The following is a 15,188-nucleotide window of genomic DNA, read 5'->3' as shown; positions in this document are numbered from 1 at the left end:
AATAAAAAATAACCACTTACTGTGATTTCTTTTTTTTTTTCAGTGCAAGAACAGCAGACCAACATTAATTGCAAGAAGTCATTTTGTGCATTTTTACCCTGCACTTTTAAGATTTCATGCACAAATGCATGTAGCTGTACTGAGGACCACTTCAAGTGAGGGTGCGGGCCGTTTGTGGCCCCCAAACCTCCAGTTGCCCATCCCTGGCTTAAATTGAATATATAATAGAATGTATACAGGCAATGGTTATGGTAGTATAAATGATGCAAAAACAAAAATAAAAAATGACAGAATTGCAGTTCAATTAATGCATTTTTTCAAGAAATGCCAGATTTTAGTTGCATTACTTGGATAATACTGCTGTTTAAATCAAACAATTTACATTACCCAGCCTATATGACATTTACCAAGAGCTCTGAATGCATACCGAAATCCACACCAGCTGATAAAGGTCAAAATAATGTTTGTTTGTTTTTTTTTTAAAGTATCACCAGAAATGAAATCCATTTTCAAGTACAATTATTAGTTAGATTAAATAAAATTAGTTTGATATCCAAATAAAAAAAATGAATACCGTCTTTAAAAAATGGGTATCCATTACATGATTTTGAGATTCAACCCTGTCATAACCTGAGATATAAAAAAATGGATAAAAGTAATAAGACAAGAGAATATATTTTTTTAAAAACAACAAACACTAATATTACATTTTTTTTTAAAACAGCAGTTTTGAATTTTTTCAAATATGAATACAGCTGAATAAATGTTATTTCACAACAAAATTGAACTTGTTCTGGTACAAATTGATATTTATTTTTTAGCCGTCACTGAAAACACCTTTAAAAATATATTTTGCTTACAATTCTTTTCATTTATGAATGTCAAATATATATCAATGTTTTTTTTTTTCTTGTTTAGAGTCAATAGAGGCTTTCCTGAAACTGTACTCCGAATCATGCAGACAAGACAGTAATTCCAATATTTCCTTCATGTTATTACTATGGACTTTGGTTATATGCTAAATGTTTACAAATGAATCCCCTCCTTGTATGCAAGCTTCCTATTGGCTGGCACAGCGCCAGAGCATTGTCAGTCACAGAGTGTAAACAAGACTCTGATTGGCTGTTGGCCAGTCCGCATTGGGCTGTCTAAAAAAAAAAAAAAAAAAAAAAAAAAGAGGCAATAACTGGCCCTGCGGTTTCAAGGCGTCCCGGGTTAGATGATGAAAGGGGATAAGAAGAGGCGGTTTCAAGGCGCCCCAAAGGCGGACCCCCATTGGCCCTGAAGCCATATGAGTCAAGCGTGAATCAAAGGGAATACTGCAGAGAGAGGGAAATTATATGTTGGATATTGAAAATAATCGAGGTTAGTTTTCGGATAAATGCGGACCAGCGATGCCTAATCATTATGAAAAAGTTATGAAAACAAGTGAGCCTCGAAACAATCCAGGTTACTGGCTGCACGTGAGGGTAAGAGGAGAGAGAGAAAAGAGCTCCGGTTGTGGATCGCCCTGCCGAAGTCCGCTTTAGTGGAGCAAATCTGCATGGAGTCTTTCACCATTTTAAAGTGTGGCTGGATGAGGTTTGTCGTAGTGGGGGTAAAAAATACAAATAACAGAGTAATTTGCTTGAAATAAATTGTGACTTTGAGTTAATCGGATCGCATGCTGTTTGTAATAGTTGTGGTCTGGCTGCAGTAGGTAAATTTAGATTAGGGGGTAAAATGCTTTCATGGAGCCAGGAGATATGGAGACGCATGTAGAGACGATAATAAATGCGATGCAGACAAAGTATTTGACGTTTTTTGTACCCTATAGCCATTTAACGTATTCATTGTTTTTCTGAATATCAGTCTGGGAGGCTCCCTGATTTGAGTCAATAGATAGTATTTTCTGACATATTTTTTTATTTATTATTTTTCTTTGCTTTGTAAAAAAACAAAAACAATAAAGGAGATATTTGCCATCATTTACTTTTCATTTTGGTTAATTATTTACATTACTTTAGTAACATATTTTGCTTTGGTTTTACTTTGCAAAAATGCTTGGGTAAATGTTTTATTTAACTGTCAGATGATCACAGGAAAATAAAATATGTAAGGAGGCTATTTGCATGACAAAAACAACAACAATAACAACAACAAAAATGTTCAATTTTTACCACATTTCTACGTGTGTTAGTGATCCCTGACCCACAAGATTTTTGTTTTAATATTTAAAGCACTGTAGATGGCTTGACACAATACAAAATATTATTATTTTATTTTTTCAGTTTTATTTATTCATGGGCAAATGAAACCTCAAACCTACTTGACATTTTTTTGTATTTATTTATAGCCTGTATCCTTTATTTACATAACTCTAACCAACATCAATAAAGAATATTTCTGAAATTATCTTCACTTCCAAATAATAACGTCTAGCTGAACTAAATTGATTTTTAATTTTTATATTGATATGTTTTGCATCCACTCAGTGCGACCATTTGTCATAGCTGATTCTATTTTTTATTTTATTTTATTTTTTACTGTTCACTGCCCTGCTGTGTGAAATTGCACAAAGGGTCACTTGCTTTACTTGAATACTAACTTGTTTTTTAGCAGAAGGTGTTGGAATTTCATCTCATCGTGGGCTCCTCTCGAGTGCAATGTGAAATAGGCTAGTCAAAGAGGTTAGCTGCACACGCACGAGCACGCACGGTAATACGTTGCACGCGTTCACACACACACACACACACACACACGCACACACACAGGCATAGTGATAATTAATGCGGAGTGAGTGATTTCTTAAGAAAAAAGACCAGTTTTACGACGAGGATTGTCCTTGATCAATGAAGCGGTGATGATTGACAGTGTGTGCCTCCCACCCACGTCTACCGACAGAGAAAGGGCCCTTGGATATTAAGGACATACAAACTGATTGTCTATATGCTTTTATTTCCACACATAAAATGCTCTCTAAGCATGGCGGATCAGCTGGAACATCTGACAGTGATATAAGATTCATGTTCTGAAAATATTTGTTTTATAGTGCACATTTAACACAAAAACGCTTTAAATTACCCCGAGATTAAAGTTGTATGGGCGTTTTAAAATAGATTTTTCTCCATTATTTAGCTACTTAAATGCTGAAAATCTCACTGCAAGAGCTTTTTAAAAATGAATTGAATCATCCGAAATGAGTGAACGCATGACTTGGGATCGGTTAGTTTGGTCAAGTTAAGTCATGGAACGGAAATAATGTGGAGTGAGTTGACAACGGATAGCCTTTGACCCGTGTGTGTGTGTGTGTGTGTGTGTGTGTGTAGTCGTGCGTGCACACGCATGATCTGATTGGAAATCAGTCGATATATTAATAAAGCTGGAATTAATCACATGGACAGTTTTATTTTTGTGCATTATTTATAACATTTTGCAACACCTCGCTTAGTATAGCATATGTATATATAGTATAAATAATAGGTCCTCATCATATATATCATGGGTGAAATAGTATAAAAGAAGTGGAGATGGGCGTGTGTGTGTGTGTGTGTGTGTGTGTGTGTGTGTGTGATGGGGGGGGGGGGGGTGCTATGTAAGAACTGCTTGAATTGTAGTGGCATATGGCATAACCAGAAGCCTACTGCAGCCTGGCGCTGTTACATGAATCTGTCTTCGCTTCAATAAGACGACAACGATCTTCACCACACTAATAAAATCGTTCATTTTATTTTTAGACAATTCTCGCCGAAATATAACTCTCGCTAAAGGGCAGCTTAAACACGTCTCAGTTTTAGCACCAGGCCAAAGATAGTCTGCTTTAAGAAACCAGGACTCGTTAATTCACATCATATACTCCTTCTGACTGAAAACAAAAGATCTTTGGAAGACTAGGTGTCTGCAGAGGATGGTGGAAACAGGCCATGCGAAGAAAGAAAGAAAAATAAATAATTAATTAATATAATAAAATAATGTAGTATATTTTCATTCCCTAAAAATACATTTTTAAAAATTATAAAAATGAAAAAAGAACCTTTTTTGGTCCTGTTTCCATTGTATCCATCAATATAAATGGCATATCTAGTCATTTGCACTAGCCTACAACCCTGTGACATCTTCTGGCACCTTTGCCCCTCTTTATCTTTAAGTATAGCAGGCCAGGGAAGCTGACATCATATTTTAACCCCTTCATTACCTCAGTGGGGATTTCAGGAGGCCGCGACTGTTTCCCCTTCAGCCCTGCATGCCTACAATGGAGATGACAACATTTGCAAAGTTCATCACCGGTTGAAAGCTGCCAGTGCAATTCCACACAATGGCAAAACTTTTTTTTTTAAATGAATAAAACCACAATTGCAATGAATAATGAATTATACTGTTTCACCAACACTTGCAGATATAAATGTACCAATTTAACCATTTTCATATATCTATAAATTATGTGTACATTAATTTGATGTGACATGCAAATATCACTGTATTGATAATATCATATATAATACAAATATAAATCAATGAACAGCTTTAGTTGACTCTCCGTTCAGAAAAAGCCCAATTGATCATTGCCTCAGATTGTCTCACACATTAAGTCATTATGTTCCTTGACCAAGTCTTGTGATCGTGGTTGTCTCACACAGCTGTTGAAGGCTTAACAACACACAAGAGCAACATTGTGCCTCCATTATTAAACTCATCAGCTATGTTGTTACCCAACATCTGCAGTGAGGGGTGCTGGGGGACTCTGGTGGATGGATGGGGGGGTTTGCATGATGCTCCCATGGTCATGTGACCAAGATGGCTGTTGTCTCTAAAAAGCTCTTGTTAGAGAGAAGAAAGGGGGGTTTGTGGTGAGATTGATTTCTCCCCCAGCTGCAGGTTGGTGGAGCATTGCATGAGCATCACATGGCTGAACTGGGCAGCAATCATGTAGATCAGTTCAGGGTCTCAGACACAGGCCTTGGTATCTCCCATACCCAGGTCTTCCTCCTCTTTTCATTCACAGATCCTTCTGCATTCATATGACACAACTCATGCTTTATCCTACTCCTCTATCGCACCTAAAATTCTTCTTAGGACTGATTTATTAGGATATTCTGATTTCTCTTGCCAGTTTGATAAAGAAATAGCACCGCAGGGATTCTGTTGGCAGTGGAATGGTGCAAATAAAAGATATCTCTGGTATTTCTCCTGCGGTGATACAAGAGAGATGCAGCAGAGCCTGCTTCAAGTTGACTGGTAACAGACTGCTAAAATCTTCTGCAGGCAGATGAGACGATAGAGGCCAGACACTTCACAGTAAGTAGGAATGGAGACTGAAATGTCTGTGAATCACAGTTCACATTCCCTTAACTGTAAATTATGTCTTTAAGGAAACCCTGTCTCCTAAAAAATGATGTTCCCATTTAAAGAAACAAAAGTACTTGGTTAGGTTCAGGAAAGATCATGGTTTGGGTTGAATAAGTTTGTTAACTTAAAGAAGAAAATAAGTCAAAATCAGTTTCATACAATAGCTGTAAATCAGATATAAGGACTTGGATTACACTTGAACACACACTGTTAAAACTTTTGTCACCAAACTTTTGTGCACCAAGAATAATCTAACGACCACTAATGTGAACCTCAGAGTAAAAACACACACAGAATGAAGGCCAGAAAATGAACCCAGAGTATAACAGCTGCAGCATTCTCCAATCATCCACCTCTCTGTAAACAGAATCAAGAAGGTGCTGAGACCAGGGCCACCAGTTACTGATGCATGATCAATAGGGGTTCAGAGATTCCGGCTTTGCAGCACAGCAGGCTAGAGTCCTAACTAAGAATGTGTGGTTTGGTTTAAAGCCTGTGATGCTTATCTGGACTAACATCAACAATAATAACAAGCATGCACTGAAGTCGGAGCATGTTAAAATGGCTCCTGATAACAAGCAACAATCAGAGTACAGCTAAGCATTCCTGCACAGTTATCTGATGTGGTGCATTGATTGTAAAGTAATAATTAAAGTGTGCGACTGTCTGCCTCTGTGCACTACTTTTTCTTCTAAGCATCTCTCTCTCCCTATGTCTCTTTGCTTGCTGCCATAAATCCAGCTCGCCCATCATATCAACAAATGCTTTTATATGACACGTATATGCTTTTCACATGAAGCGTCCAATTAAAAATGTCCTCTGCAAGGCCTAAACCAGTTTCCTGCTTGCCATTGTGCCCCTCTCTCTATAGCAGATGGCTCCTCTGTCATATTAATTTCACATCCCATTGGCCAGTTGTAGTCCTGACATAAAGGTGATGAGCTGTATTTCAGTGTCCCGGCTGATGCGACTCCCAAAGATATGAGGGCTTTTTTATGGATCTTCAAAGATGCAGTTATCGCTCTCACTGCCCACCTGACAAGCCTGCAACGTGTGCCAAAGATAAAAGTTTTATAATGCCAGATAATTGCAACAGTGCAGGAGTGGAGAAAAGAAGAAACCGCAGCGGGCCACAGTGAGTTCAATCAACATGTGCTCCAAAACCCTCAGTGTAACCAACCTGGTCTCACAGATATCCGTGAAATAGCCACGGATTTCGCTTAACTCAAAATCCGTGGAATAGCCACGGAATCGCTCAAATTTCCGTGAAACTGACACGGATTTCGCTACAATGCAAGTTAATGACAGTCATATGCCGTGGCTATTGGTTTGTTGGAAGTCACGTGACTTTCAAGGTCCCAGCGGTCAGAACAAAAAACATGGCGGACAGTTCTCTCATTTTTAGTGAAAAATCAATATTTTGACTTAGTTTCTGCATAAAAATGGATTTTGATCACATTTGTAGCGAGAAATATATGTTTTATTTTCTAAATACTCACTCAGTGAATGTACATAATCACTTTGTATGTTGGAATAGCCACGGGATATGACTATGTCATTAACTTGCATTGTAGCGAAATCCGTGTCAGTTTCACGGAAATTTGAGGGAATCTGTGGCTATTCCACGGATTTTGAGTTAAGCGAAATCCGTGGCTATTTCACGGATTTCTGTGAGATCATGTTGGTGTAACCCTTCAGGTCAGGTTGTTCATATTAACTATTTGTAACATTTTTGGTGGAAAGTAATGGACAGGAATCATGGCTTTCTGAGGAAATTTTGTCTGGTGACAAAGTATAAAAGCCACATAGGTTCCTATTGGCGGGTGGGAATGGTGGAGGGTGTATTAAACCGACCCAGGACTTTTAACCAATACGAGAGACCACATGTTCGTGTTCACGTCCAGTTGGAAGTTATGCATGGAAGTAGTTCTTTTTAAACCCAATCCAATCCAATCCAATCCACTTTATTTGTATAGCACATTTAAACAACAAAAACGTCTCCAAAGTGCTGTACATAGAGTCAACAATAAAACAAACATTTCCATATACCAATCAGCAATAAAATAATAAGTGTATAAATCTAAAATGATGCTATAAATAAAACAATACAATCAAACAGATAAACATAGTAAAATAAATAAAAGACGTAGTTAAAAGTAGTAAAAGAAATAAAAGAAATAAAAGACACAGAGGACCACGAACCCTTTCAACCCCTGCCCTTTTCCCACCAAGCATAACCAAGTAGTTTTGGTGCTTAAACCCAACAAGTGCATGTGGATGTATGTTTATGGGATAAAAACATTTTTTTTTTTAAAAAAGGCAGGTACCACAAGTGAGTTTTACACCACTTACACATAACCAAACCTTTTACAAGAAAGTTTGAATTTTGTTTTTCTGATTTTGACAGTAAAACAGTTAAAAACAATGAAGATCCATCTTATTTGATGGTGCACACCACTCACAGTGTCTTTGTGCAGGTAGGTTTGATTTAACCCCTAGCATTGACAATGATTTGCTGTTTCTTCAGTGGATGAAAAATATCTATCAATGTCCTTTCTTTTTCATTATGATTCTTTCTCTGAAATGTAATATCTTTGTGTTTCTGCATATGCCTTCACACATACAGTAAAGCACATGTGTGCCAGTGAGCCACTTGCCCCTTTGACACAGATATTGCAAAAGATATAAGTTAATATTATTGTTTGGCTGAATATGACCAGGAAGCCATGTTCTTATGTTCTCAGGAGGACATGACACATGGCCTAGGCCAGAGGATAGAATAATGTGTGGCAGAGTGAATGGCTGCACATGCTCATTAGTATCATTAATCACCGGGGACAGAGATGCCTAATGATAGAGAGAGGAGGGACTTCACAGAGGGAGGAGGGGAAAGGATATGACAGAGATGAAGCTTTCCTCAAGAATATTAACATTTGGAAAATATAAGTCGCTTTTTTAGATTCATTTAAATTGATCTATTTTGGGCACCCCTGGGTCTGGCAACATCGCAGGGATTGCTAGAAACAAAAGGAACAGTGTAATTAATACTAGGTTTAATTGTCACTCTAAATCGTCATATAATTCTAATTTAATGTGTCGTTCTCACTCATAGTGTGAGGGAAAATTGGGCTGAGCCAGTTCCCTTGTGGATAAAAATGGATCTCTGTGGGGATCAAATGTGTGTGTGACATTTTCTAACAGACGTTTGATTGTGAACTGAAGGATTCCTCTTATGGGGCTGCTTGGCCGCTGGTTACCCACCATAGCATGCAGCTAATGGGAGAAGCTGAGCCTTGAACCAGATCTCGTGGCGGAGAGTGCCGGGTGGAGCTCCGCCGGCTCCTCTGCAGGCTCTTCGGTGGGAGCAAGAGGCCCTGAGTTTGTCTGTCCCTCTGCAGCAGCAGAGGCTCAGGGGATAGTCGTGCATGGCGAGGGCAGGCTGTTTGATCAGCACATATTTTTAATTGGCTCCGGGCACCCTGGAGTGTCAGCATTGCCACGGAGTAGACTCCTATTGCACCTTTCCTAATTAAAATCATTACAAATTCCAGGCGCATCATAAAGGATTAAATGAGACTTGTGCGTGTGTATGTGCCTGTGTAAGTGTGTGTGTATTTTATCCATTGGTTTGCCTGTGCACGGGTGCCTTGTCTCCTTGATAGCTAACATGTATAGCTTAATTGTTTTTCTTCTCAGTAATAGTAAATGAGGGAGGGCTGGCTATAATCCTGGTCCACTAATCAAATTACATGAAAGAGAATCTTTGAATATGGAGGAATCATTTTCTATATGTCTCTTTAAGATAACTGGAATTAAATAAGGAACATCTACTTTATGTTAACCTGCAGTTTTAGGTCTTTTATTGAATATTCACATATGTCCTGCTGTGTCTAGCAGATTTAACGAGAGCAGTTTGTCTTATTTGAAATAATTGATGTCAGACAAACTGTGCAACTCCATGGAGAATTATTTCTGAAAGGCTTGGAAAACAAATGGTCTTGAGAAAACTTGTATTTCACTTTAGCGGATGTTTTATTCATTACTTCTTTGATGGAAACAAAACTCTTTCCGTGTCTTAAATCAGATATACAGATGATGAAGATATTGCATTAAAGCCCAGCGATCTTGCTGCTATACTGTGCTTTGGGGGGCTGGGGAAGGAGTGGCTTCAGTCCCCTAAACAAAGGAGGCTTAAATCCCTTAAATATCTACCAGTGCCACTTTGCCCCGAGGGGGCATAGAAACAAGGGAGTGTTTCTTTGGTCTGATATTGGAAGCAAGAGTTCACAAAGGCAAAATGGGAGCGATGACTATGGACGGATTTCAAAAGCTGGCTCTGTTCAAAAACACCCTGACACAAACATTAAAATCATATGACATACGACAGAGAAAATGACTACAATTTATAAGGGTAATAACTATGTCTGACCAAAGTTTTGGATGAATATCTCAGTCATGAGCCATGATGAGAACCTCGACAGCATTCAGAGACTTCACATATGTGCTGTACAGAAGCCTCAGAGTGAAAGTTGTGTAACTGATAGTTATGGCGATCCAGATTGATTATGTCTCTTGCAGGACACAGTGGAACTTCTGTTCACGTCAACAACCAATAAAACTACAGCAAGTCATATAATAGTTAATGGACAGTATTGTCCAGCAGTGAATGGGCATGTTATGGGTAGGCAGACACAACAATGGACAGTATACAGACGTCCCAAGGTTCACTGTAAGCCTTGTGGTTTCAGATGTGACGACTAAAGTACTAGCATATCGAACTGTGTAAACACAGAGAGATCTACAGTGTTTTTGATTATCAAACTGATAATCACATATGGGTGAAAATGTAAAAAAAAAAAAATCCCATCATCACTTCCCATTAAATGTTTTTTTATGGGATAATTCAAATTTTTTTTTTTTAGTAAAGTTGTATGAGGTGCTTGTCCATAGTCGGTGTATTACATACAGCCCCACCATCACAATTATAGGTTCACTTTATCCAGTCAAAGTTTTGCAGTTTTGCAGGATTTCATACAAAAATAGAAGGTTTGAATGGTTATTTGAAGTCATTATAGGGATTAAACTTTCTCAAGAAAATGAAAAAAAAAAAAACATTTTGAAAGGCCGTATTTGTGGATCATGATCACTTGGTTCCAATTGACTCAAAGAGGACAGACAACAGAGACGTGGCAGAGGAAAGAAAGTGAAAAATGGACGGGAAAGATGAGTGAGGGTGGGGTGTCTCTTCAACCGTCGCTGCTTCCTGTCCGGAAAAGTCCATTCATCATTTTCACGTCTTCGTGTCATGGCTTACTTTGGCAATAGCCAGAAGTGTGGCAACGATGACACAGAGGATTGATGAGGTGCAGGCGGGGGTGGCTGGCAGGGGTTTGGGGTGGAGATGGTCAAACCAGATGTGTTGTGAGGTGGGGCTGGGATGGACCACGAGGGGGGACCTGATGAAGGTCATGATGTTACCCACTGCCCCCATTAACCATATTTGCAAACAGTCATGAATGTAGGCCATTTACAGAACCTGGGCTGTGTATTCTGGTGCATTTTCAAATAAATCCTCAAAAACACAACTTTCCATATGACATTAACCACCAGCATACGGGAAAACTTTACTCATTATGTTGACACCCAGCTGCAATAATTTATGACACTAACATTATGATAAAAACCACATATCCCATTAAAGTAGTGCAAAAACAAAGAAGGAACAGGGCGAGTAAATGCACTGATCCATTTTCTTGTTGGGAGTTACATGAGACGATTGATACATATCTTGGAAAATATGAAGCTAATGCCAGCAGCAGGTTAGCTTAGCAGAACAACTGGGAACAGGGGAAAACAGTTAGCCTGGCTCTGTCCAAAGGTGACAAATCTGCTTCTAGCCCTCATCAATAAACATCCGTTCTATCTCGTTTGTTTTATCTGTGCAAATACAACACCCATGGAGGGATTACTGCCAAGTCTATTGGGTACAGGCCCATACGCTCAAAGTGTCAGGTGCTCCCTGGCCTTTACCTACAAAATGTCACTCAAAGAGACACATATCAGGCCTGAGGAGAATTAAAAGATCTCAAATAAACATTACAAACTGAGAAGGGACACAAAAGACTACAAAGAGATGCAAGATGACTACCAGAAGGGCAGAAACAACCACAGAAAAAAATAACTACAAAAGAGACACAAATAACAACAAAGAGACATAAAACCACAGAGACGCGCATAATGACTACAAAGAGTCTCAAAACAACAACAAAAAGAGGCTGAACACATACAAAGAAACAGCAACAGTACTTGCTCTTATTTAGGAGAGGTGTTGGGGCCCTTATGTCTGTGGCCAGGGCCCTAAATTCTCATAATCTGTCTATGACAACACCAAAGTGTAACAAATAACATTTTTTAGCATGATTGTACACATTTTTGTGTTTTTAATGTTTGTTTGTTTGTTAGTGTTTTTTATATGAGCCTGTCAAAAATGAATTTCTGTCACTCGTGACAGACAATAAAGTTCTATCTATCTATCTATCTATCTATCTATCTATCTATCTATCTATCTATCTATCTATCTATCTATCTATCTATCTATCATCATAGTTGTGTAAGTTGTGGTGTTATAATTTCCGATCTTATCTAATGTTTTACTGGTGTATAATATTAGTTTGCATGCTAATTATTAGCAAGATTAAAATGACTGTATATATTTTTGTAAATGTCTGTCCATGCTGTTAGTTTCTCTTTGAGCCCACAGATAATATTTGTTGATACAGTTTGAATATTCAATATATTTTTTTGTATTTCCGACACACCTGCAGTTTGGTCCCAGATCCTCCGGCCTCTTTGGAGCTCTGTAAGTCATCAGTCGCCTCGCATTGCTTTGAAAACTCCAAAGTTCTCATTGTCAAATCTCATTCACTGACAAACGCTGCTAATTATCCATCAGACTAATGTTCCACACCTTTGTAGCGGCATGTGAAACGTTAATTAAGGAATCAATTAACTTAATACTTTTATTAGTTGTTACGGTATTTTGCCAACCCCCTGTGATTTTTGTGTGTGACTAACACGTGGTAGCAATCAGAAAAGATCAGGCCCAGATGTCACACTGTACCTTGATGTCTTGTACTAATTCGGCATTTTAACTTGTCTCCCCTCTGTTGTACAGTAGATGAATGCTGGCAGGTCCACATTAGCCGACACAGTGATACATGAGTGGGTATTGCTGGACTCCCCCTTGTGGTAAAATATTACACAACTGCAAAAAGGCCACAGTGTGCCAGACAGACAGGAATAAACGGAAATGTGAAGAGGTAACTGAACTCAGACTGAATTAAATTAGAGCCAAGAGTAATATCAAAAGGTGTTCTCTCTTCCTCCTCTCCCTCTCACTTCGCTCTGTAGTGTATCCCCTGCTGGCATCAGGCGTACTCCGAAGAGTGTGGTTCTCCCAACTCAGTAGCTGATCAGAACCAGGTGGGTAGGCCTCCATGTGCTTTCCATTTGTGCAGGATGTAAATGGATTCAATTAGATCCAAATGCACAACCTGTCAGCCAGGGGGAAGTGGCAGACTTTCAAAGGCCATTAGATTATGGACAGGATTTGGAATAAAAACTTCACTGGCCCAGGATTGTGCCATTAAATTGGTTGATGTGAAACTATTGAAGTGATTTGAGCTTGCATGCTGACTGTGCGCTATTCATGTGGGTGCAAATTCTGTCACACACCCCCTCCCAAATTATCATTAGCACCCCCTCCCCCCTCTCTCTCTTTCTCACTCCTTCTCTTTCTTTTTCCATGTCTCTCCTTCCTTCCTTCATGCACACACATACAAATGCAACACACATACATAAAAGCTGTAGTATATCCTCAGACATATTGCCAGTGGCCTTGCAAACTTGCCTGCATTACAAACAGTAGCTCTTACAGCTTTAAAGTCGAATGGCTCCATCAGTCATGGCTGTTAAGAAGCCCAGCCATAAAAATTAAAGACTTCCAGCAAACTGACCAACTGTAACACGTCTCCTTTGTTTTGATTGGCTGGAATAATACGATGGATACTGTTAACATTCGGTTTCACTCCCCAGTCTCTGTAAACATGTAAAATATAGCGGAATTGAAGTACGTTGAAGGAAAAAGCCTGCAAAAGAGTCATTGATGTATCCCCTAAGCCGTGATACAGTTTCACGCTTTTTGGGAAGCTTTACAGAAATGTTTATTACCACGCCAAGATGTGTTAACTACAAATCAGTTCACTCATCAGGAAGTGAAGTGGTGGAGGGGCAGTTGATAACAAAGGACTAGGCGATAGACAGAAAAGAGGGTTCAGTTGACCCATGAGTTTAATGCAGAGAGCCTTTACTTTACAGGCCTGATATAGAAGTGAATCAATGGGACATTTCTAAGCCATTATTATCAATCACCATTGCTTAAGACACCCTAATGAGCTCATTAGATAAGATGAACAGCAGATTGATTGCAAAATGGGGCAAGTAAAAAGTAAGATGTAGAGAAGTAGAAGGTGATGGAGGAGAAAGGAAATAGGTCTCATGGATCTGCAGAAAGAAGAATGGGAGAGTGAAATTAAATGAGTAAGAGACAGGCCATGTGTCTTGAGCTGCATTTCAAAATTCAAATTCAAGTTTGGTGTATCTTTTCAATCGATTTTGCCACCTGCTCTGGCCCCATAAATAGAGATACATTTGTTACACTGAAACACAACGGTGGTTTCAGAAGGCAAGATGTCATCAAAAAGAGGTCAACAAAATGACCACAAACCCTTGCAGCTATAGAAACGATGACTTGGCGTGTGTCTCCCACACACACAAATGCTGATCTTAGCTGTCTGTAGCCCACCGAACAAAGCAGTTCAAGGCTGCCTTGATAATATGTGGACATAAGAAGGGTGGAGGCAGAAGAGTAGAGAGCGAATAAAGAAGTGAAGAACAAAGGAGGCAAGTCAGTGAAGTCGCAGAAGCAAGAACACAAAGAAGGAGGGGAAACGGTGTGTATAAGAGTGTAAACGATGTGATTTGGGCAGACATTTGTTCCCCTTGGGCGAGCTTGATAGGCCATTCTGTGTGAAAAGGGGGAACGTAAGAGAACCCTGCTGCTGTTGGATTTTGGCCGCTGTGGTACTACAGTATATTGAAAATATTTAAGAGAAGGTCAGTATTAAAGCAGCAGCAACCCTCTCCGTTTCCACCTAGGACGGAACAGATGTGCTCACAACTCCAGCTGTCGCCAGATGTGGATATAAGACCATCTGCATGAGCTGTTACTTGTGTGTGTGTGTGTATGAGTGAGTGTTTTTTATGCAGACACTGAAAGCTGCAGTTTACACAAGTCACATTTGAGTAATGTCACTATTTTTGATGATGTGATTCCTACACCTACCTCTCCAATTACCCCCTGTCAGGATTATTGTAGATCCTGATAGCCTCGAGGTGAATGTTGGCTGTTTTATGGGAGGAAAAACAGCTAAATGTTTAATTACTGGAACATAGTTTGGAGTGTGTACATAGGCTTTCAGCATCTTGTCACACTTCTGCATTAAAAAAAAAGCCGATCATAAAATGTTGCTGCACAAACACACTTTGATCTCATGTGTGGTCAATTATATCCTGAAGACTGACTCTATTTCGTAGTGACACACACTTACACCTACACTCACACGCATGCACGCACGCACGCACGCACGCACGCACGCACACACACACACACACACACACACACACACAGCATTTAAGGCTCATATGTTTATTCATATGCCACGTATCCTCATGAGCAGGTTCATATGATACCAAAAAAAAATGCACAACCATTTGCATGATATCTTCTGCTGAAACAGTCAGAA

The sequence above is a fragment of the Centropristis striata genome, chromosome 13, assembly GCF_030273125.1.
Source record: "Centropristis striata isolate RG_2023a ecotype Rhode Island chromosome 13, C.striata_1.0, whole genome shotgun sequence".
Classification (NCBI taxonomy): domain Eukaryota; kingdom Metazoa; phylum Chordata; class Actinopteri; order Perciformes; family Serranidae; genus Centropristis; species Centropristis striata.
The sequence above is the reverse complement of the archived record's forward strand: the minus strand, read 5'-3'. Positions refer to the sequence as shown.